At 44.8% G+C, this 7,274-nt stretch overlaps 1 long non-coding RNA gene across 1 annotated transcript; it reads left to right on the top strand.

The window, feature by feature from the left end:
• The first annotated feature begins 2,026 nt into the window (after nucleotides 1-2,026).
• LOC123162258 (uncharacterized) lies at nucleotides 2,027-3,788 on the top strand. The gene is made up of 3 exons (XR_006481114.1): nucleotides 2,027-2,469; nucleotides 2,606-2,662; nucleotides 3,645-3,788. It is a non-coding gene; the product is annotated as an uncharacterized lncRNA (long non-coding RNA).
• Nucleotides 3,789-7,274: the final 3,486 nt, after the last annotated feature.

Here is a 7,274-nt window from a genome sequence, read left to right as displayed (position 1 = left end):
CCACATGGGCTCAACTGCTGCGTAATAAGTACCTTCACTCAAAGACCTTGTCCCAGGTGATAGTGAGGCCGACTGATTCGCCTTTTTGGAAGGGATTGATGAGAGTCAAATCAGTATTTTTCAACAGGACAAGGTTCATAGTTGGAAACAGTAACACTATAAGATTCTGGGAGGATACATGGCTAGGGGATATGCCCCTTGCACTCCAATATCCGTCTCTGTATAGTATTGCTCAACGTAGAGACGCGTATGTGGCTTCAGTACTCCAGTCCATTCCGCTTAATATTCAATTTAGGAGGACACTAGTGGTTAACCGTTGGGAACTCTGACTCAATCTTGTGAGAAGATTGATGGATGTTCAGCTGTCTCAACAGCCCGATCGGTTATGTTGGAAGCTAACTAAGATTGGAGAGTTTTCAGCCAAATCCATGTACTTGGATGTAATCAACTCTAGTGTGATTCCTCGTTCAAAGCATGTTTGGCAAGATAAAGTACCTTTGAAAATCAAAGTGTTTATGTGGTTTGTGCATAAACAAGTTATTTTAACTAAGAATAATTTAGTAAAACGCAATTGGATAGGATCTACATGATGTAGCTTTTGCGACCAACATGAGTCAATCAAACACTTTTTTTTGGATTGCCCTCTCGCAAAAATACTGTGGCGGTCGGTTCACATAGCTTTCAACATAACTCCTCCGAACTCCATCACCACTTTATTTGGGACGTGGCTAGATGGGATAGATTTCGCAACAGCGAGACACATTCGTGTAGGAGTATATGCTTTATTATGGGCAGTCCGGAACTGCAGAAATGATTTGGTCTTTAACAGAACAACAAATATTCATTTTTTGCAGGTTATTTTCCGAGCCACTGCGTTGATCCGTATGTGGTCGCTACTCACTCCGACGGAGGCCCGGAAGCATTTGGTTACTGGATCTATCCGATGGGAGATCGTAGCTCGGGATATTTTCAACCGGTTTGGATGGCGGTCATGTAATACGATAGACATTTAGTTCCTATCTTTTTGCCAGCCGGTTGTGGCTTCTCTTTTACTTTTTAGCTCTTTGTGAGCCTTTTGTTCCTTGATTGAGACAGCAAGACTTTTGTAAGACCTTTTGCTTATTAATAATCATGGTCGTATGCATCTTTCTGATGTAGAGGCCGGGGCGAACCTCCCTTTTTGAAAAAAATACGAAGGGTCTAGTCTGGTCTCCAACTCTTCATATGGACACCTGGTGTTGGAGATTCTAGCATTACCAGAGGTTCAGGAGTTTATTTAGCAAAAGATTCATTGTTCTCATAATAGTACTCCCTCTATAAACTAATATAAGAGCATTTATATTACTAAAGTAGTGATCTAGACGCTCTTATATTAGTTTACGTAGGGAGTAGATAATAGAGTGGCAGATTGTTTAGCAAGGTATAGTCGTATTGAATGTAGCACCATTGTTTTCTTACACATCGGGCCTCCATGTACCGAGGAATTCTCACCTCTACACGATAACTCTATAATTTTGAAATAAAACTTATTTTCACCCCACAAAAAAACACGATTGTCACAAAAGAAAGGGATTGTCATAATATGCAGCATAGGGGTTGAACAAACTAGCGAAACAAGATATAAGTTCAGAGTTTGGAGACGCCCCACAAATTTGTAGGGTTTGTTTTTCTCTCTTTACTGAAAACAGACCCCTACGCGTCGGCGGACCTATATAGGACTACGTTGGATGGCAAACTACATCCGGTCATCGCGGGCCGGACCCTTGCGGAAGATTTAAGGGTCCACTTTAAAGATGTCCTTACACCAACAACATTAGCAACCTCCTTCAATCTTCAAGGGCTGAGTTTAGCTCGTCTTGGGCTGCCCCATAGACGACATTCCACAAAAAATCTCTACTTCTAATGGAGCAGTTGGTGAATAGTCCGCGCGGTTTATTTTCGCTCGTTTATTTTCGTCATCCTCCTACCTCCATTTTATTTTCGTCATCCTCCCACCTCTGCTTACTCGGTACCCTCCAGCGAAATAAACCGGTGCCAAAAAAACCCTAGGATCGATCCCTCGTTCCCACAGCAGATCGGTCTCCGCCGCCAACCAGACCTTCGCACGCCCGATCCAGCCCTACGCCCCCCTCCGCCGCCGATCCATCCCTGTGCCGCGGCCGATCCATGCCCTATGTCCCCGCCGCCGATGCCTCCTCCTCCACCTCCATTCCCAAGCGACGGCGCCTGCGGCCGCGGTCTTCTCCCCCAGCTACCATGGCTGCAGATCCACCCACGACTGGTCGTCTAAGCTGCAAGCATGGATGGATGGATCCAGGAAGGTATCCTTCCTCCCTGGGTGGAGCGAGCTGCACATCCCATTCGGCCCTCTGGAGTCGGCCATCTCCGCCTCCTCCTCGCCGCCGCCGCCGCCGGGGATCGCATCTTCACCAAGCGCGAGCTCCGTCACATCCGACCGACCGCAAAGGGGTGAGTTTTCTTCATCCCAAACCCTCCTGATTTGCTTACTGCACTCTTGCCATTCCGATGGAGACTAACCTCCTCTGGCCGAGCCCCAACTCTGCATCTCTCTCTCAATTACCCTCACCCCGTCAGTTTGCTGCAGGTTGTCCATTGTAAATTTTCAAGGAGATTCAAATGTTCCTCTTCTGGCTGATTGAAGGTAATACTTGGTCCAGTTTTGCCACAAAAAATAATGCTATCTTGTCATAGTTACACATATATGCTTATGAGAATTTTCATGTTTGTTAGATTAAAAAAACTGTATTTTCTCGTTTTAGCCAGTGGTTAATTTAGCAGAGCATTAGCATAGTATTGGTCTGATCAGTGAGATGATGATCACGAAATCCTGTTGATAATCAAATCAGCAAAGATAGTAGCAGTTTCCAGTGTAACTTGTTGTGTCCAATAGAACTTGTTGTGTCCTCAAATCAGCAAAGATAGTAGCAGTTTCCAGTAGACCTTTTCTACTGCAATAGGAGCTTCAGGCAGGGCACTGATGATTTGACGGTGATATTGGTTAACATATTGATTTGTTAATATTTTTTAAGTATAAAAGCTAAATGTAATCTGCACATGAGCCAAACCTATAGAAGGTTAGAGTGCGTGCAGCTGTTTCAGAACCTAGGGAAAACTAGCCTAATTGGTCTCTTTAATATTTAGTGAGTCTGTCCATGCACTTTTAGCTCTACTCACCACTAAAGATATCTACAACTTTCATGTTGAACGCATAGTTTAATTCAAACAGTAACATGGTCTAAGTCCGCATACAAGGTTACTGTACACAGAATCACATACAGATTAATTTTTGGACTGTGAAACTAAATTGGACTGCTACTTTTAAACCGTACATCAAAATAGTGCAAATAGATAGTCTATATAAAGCATGGGACGTATCTCTCCTTTTTTTGCGATTGATCTCCACATTATGTTTGGAGTCCAAGTCAAAATTATGCAGTTTTTGATAGAGGATTTGGAAAGACCGAATCTGTTTAGTAGGTGGATTACCCAAAACAGTTGACTTCATCCAACCCAACCTCACATCACTGTGTAAAGTTTGTAGCACTTATTTTATATGCAGAGCACTTGTGAACTAGGATTTTGACCAAAAGATTTCGAGTGTTTTATGTGAGCTTGCATTGCAGGGATACTTGAAGCTAGGGCAATCCAAGTAAGATAGCTTCATCCTCAGGCAACAGGTTTATGTTATCTTATCATGGAGTCATTTTTAAGTTTGTGCCCAACGCCTTCATCCTAAGAATGGCTGCCCAGATGGAAAGCCACCGTACTCAGGCCACTGCCGCGCTAGGTATTCTCGACCACTGCTACAGTTTTTCATTGCTGTGCTTATTCCATTTGCACCAACCTTGCTATTTAGTAATATGAACGTCTTTGTTTCTTAATGCAGGGTGCTCCACCTTTTGATGCTCGTGAAGCTTTTGGAATGATGGCTACATAATTTGTTAGTCTCCGTTGGAAGCTTAGTTAAACTGAGGTAAATATGCTAGATTCTTTTGTCAAATAATAACATGACTGTCTATTTTGTTCTCAGGACCAATATTTGTGCCTATCAATAAAATTTTGAGAGTAGTTTTTGTTGCCTCTATGTAACCCTGATAGCAGCTTCTCTGAAGGTTCAGATGTGTGGCAAAGGATTTCAATTTTCCTCTTTACACAAAGGAAACTTGAGGAAGGTTCAGATTTCTCATGCTCGGTGCTGTGCTCTCAAGGTTACATAGACAAAAGTGCCTCCTATTTACACAACGGCAACCCGACGAAGATTCAGATTTCTCATGACTGGTTCAATGGGTATTTCATGCATGTGCCATCTTAATTATTAGGAAAATGTAGTTTGTTTTATAGCAGATGATGCTCGATGCTGTTTACCTCAGTTTAGTAAATGCTCAGTTTTAGCTCATAAACTACATGGCAAACAGGATGATGGGGCGGGGCGGGAGGCGGGGAAAGCCGTCCATGGCGATCCTGGTGGCGTTGCTAATGGCATCAGTGGCACTGCCGCTCCTCATGGTGCCCGACACGCTCTCTATGCCAGGCTCCAACGGCGTGGATCGCGGCGCCGCCCTGTCGCTCCCACGCCCGTGCTTCAGCAGATCCATGTTCGAGTCGTGCATACCTTTGGCCGCCTCCCCTCCAATGTCCACGACTCTGATATACCATGTTTGTTAGTCTTGGCTGGTGTTTGTTCTCCGTATTGTTGTGTAGGAGGCTGGAGAAGAGCAGGGAGAAAAGGGAGTCGTGGATGGAGGTTATGTACTTCTGTTGTATCAACAGTTTCTCCATGAGTCTTTTGCCCCACTCTGTTTTTGGTTTGGGCCGAACACTACAAGAAATATGTCAACTTGTGACCACCACTATTGGTCACTGAAAGGTCATGGTTTTTCATTTGCAACCTTTTTATGACCAAAAACAGAAGGTCAAAAGCTGAGGGTCGTAAACTGACTATAGCGACCTTCTCTGTGAGAAGGTCGTAGACGTTTAGGACCAAAATATGCCTACTGTGGCATTTTGGTCACTAGCAACCTCGCCAGGCCACATAGGCATCCAGCGTGGCAAGCTGATGTGGCACAAGATTCAGCCCGGTCCAATTCGATTTTCTACATGGGCCTAGCCCAACAATTCGGCCTTTTTACTGTATATTTTTTCCCTATTAATTTTCTCTAGCTACATGGGCCCGGCCCAACAATTTGGCCTTTTTATTTCATGGATCATGGCCTTTTTGTGATCTATGTCGTTTTTTGGGCCTAAGCCTTTTTATTTACTTGGCCATCGCCTTTTCACAATTGATTCTTTTAGTAATTTTGTTCGTTTTTCCTGAATTGTTTGATTTGTGGCCTTTTTAGGGCCCAAATAGTATATGTTTCTTTTCCGACATATCAACAATAAAGTATCAACAATAAAGTAACCAATATTTTGGTCCAGAGAGCCCCAATCACACAAATTTTCATAAATGGCGATCAAAATGAGTATATTATATATATTACAATCATGCCATAGTTCACATCATCCAGGAATTTAGAACAACTACAATAGTGCTGCTATGAAATACTATAACAGCCATTCACATCATCCAGGAACATATAATTAGCTACAAAGATGAAGCGTTCCCTTTTTCCAACTTCTTGAGCCTCTGTAAAAGACAGGAAACGATCATTATCATGGTTGTGAATTCAGAATGAAAGCAATATCCACAAACATACAACAGCTAGGAAAAGAATATAGAACAAAATAATAAACAAATACACAAGCAGCTTGGGGTCAATCCTAATGCCAGCAAGCTCTAAGAAGACTCCAAGAAATTATTGGCTCACAATACAATCATGCTTTTGACAAGTGCGAGTCGTGCAAAAAACTTCACTACACCAAATTGCACCTAAACAATAATACCATTCTACTACCACAGCCATCCATTCAGCTAATAGCATGCAAAGTATCAATGTTCTGTTCTCATCAGCTTATTCTTATGCATAAAGCAACTAAGGAAACCAAAAGAGGAGCACTACTACTTGCAGATAACCAGAGTTCAACAAAGATACACGCATCATCAGTTTGCCAAACATGGCAGTGTTCGGTTCAGAAAGATGTAGTACAAATGGCCAAACATAGATGCGTTCAGTTTCAGAAGAATCTGAAAGCCAGATCTCATCTGGAAGCCAAACTTGCATTGTTACAAACACATGGCAGAGATTAGTACAAGCACTTACTAATCAGGTCAGACTGAAGAAATCACTAGCAGCGGAAATGCATCATTCTAAATCTTCTCAGTTTGCAAAACAAGATTCAGCAAGCAATCAACCATTATGATCAAGAAGTAGCACTACTTCTTGCAGACGCAACGCTAGGGCTCGGTTTACAAGACTAAAAAAAGACAGCATTAGTAAGATCATGTAGTACCACAACTGCAACATTTTCTAGATGGATAATCAGTTTGCAAAAGCAACACGTTCAGTTCTTACATCCAACCAGCCAACAAAGCGTTGGCAATCACTCAGCACATGCACTACGGCTACCACTACTTTCAGATAGAGACAAGCAGAGTCAACAACGACCATATATACAGATCAACCAGAATTTTACCTGCCCCTGGTGGCGCCAGAGATGGATGCTTCTGCTGCTGGCCTTCACTGCCCCTGATGATGCTGCTCATGGACGGAAACCGCATCGTGTTAGGGAAGAGGATGGAAGGGAATGCAATGGAAGAAGAAATCGAAAAGGAGAGGAAAGGAGAGGGGGCTGACCGTCGGGGTTCTCCATGGCGTCGGCGTCGGGGCAACCTTCCCCTCCATGCCATGGCGGCCCGGAGCGCGAGCGACGATGACGTGCTGGATGGACCTGGTAGAGAGAGGAGACGAGGTGAGGAAGAGAGGATCTGGTAGGGATAGGAGACGAGGTGAGAAAGAGAGGGGACCAACCTTAGTCGCTAGAGACACGCCGACGACGCGGTGGACCAAACCCTATCCATGGGAGACGGTCGCGCGTGGCCGCTGGAGCACACGAGCACCGGATCTGGGCGGAGCGCGAGGCCGCCGTCGCCCTTCCCCGCCACGGGGCCGGGTGCGGGTCACCTCCCATGAAAGGACATGGATGGGACTCGGACGCGCTCGCGGTCGGTGGTGGGGACCATGTCCACGACGGCCAGTGAAGGGGTGGGTGGCGGCGAGGGAAGGGATCTGAGGTGGGGAGGGGAGAGGTGGGTGGCGGCGGCGAGGATCTGAGGTAGGAAGGGAGGGATGGGTGGCGGCGAGGGGAGGGATCTG

Source organism: Triticum aestivum, chromosome 7B, assembly GCF_018294505.1.
Source record: "Triticum aestivum cultivar Chinese Spring chromosome 7B, IWGSC CS RefSeq v2.1, whole genome shotgun sequence".
In the NCBI taxonomy this organism is placed as follows: Eukaryota; Viridiplantae; Streptophyta; class Magnoliopsida; order Poales; family Poaceae; genus Triticum; species Triticum aestivum.
This window is presented reverse-complemented; position numbering and strand designations above follow the sequence as displayed.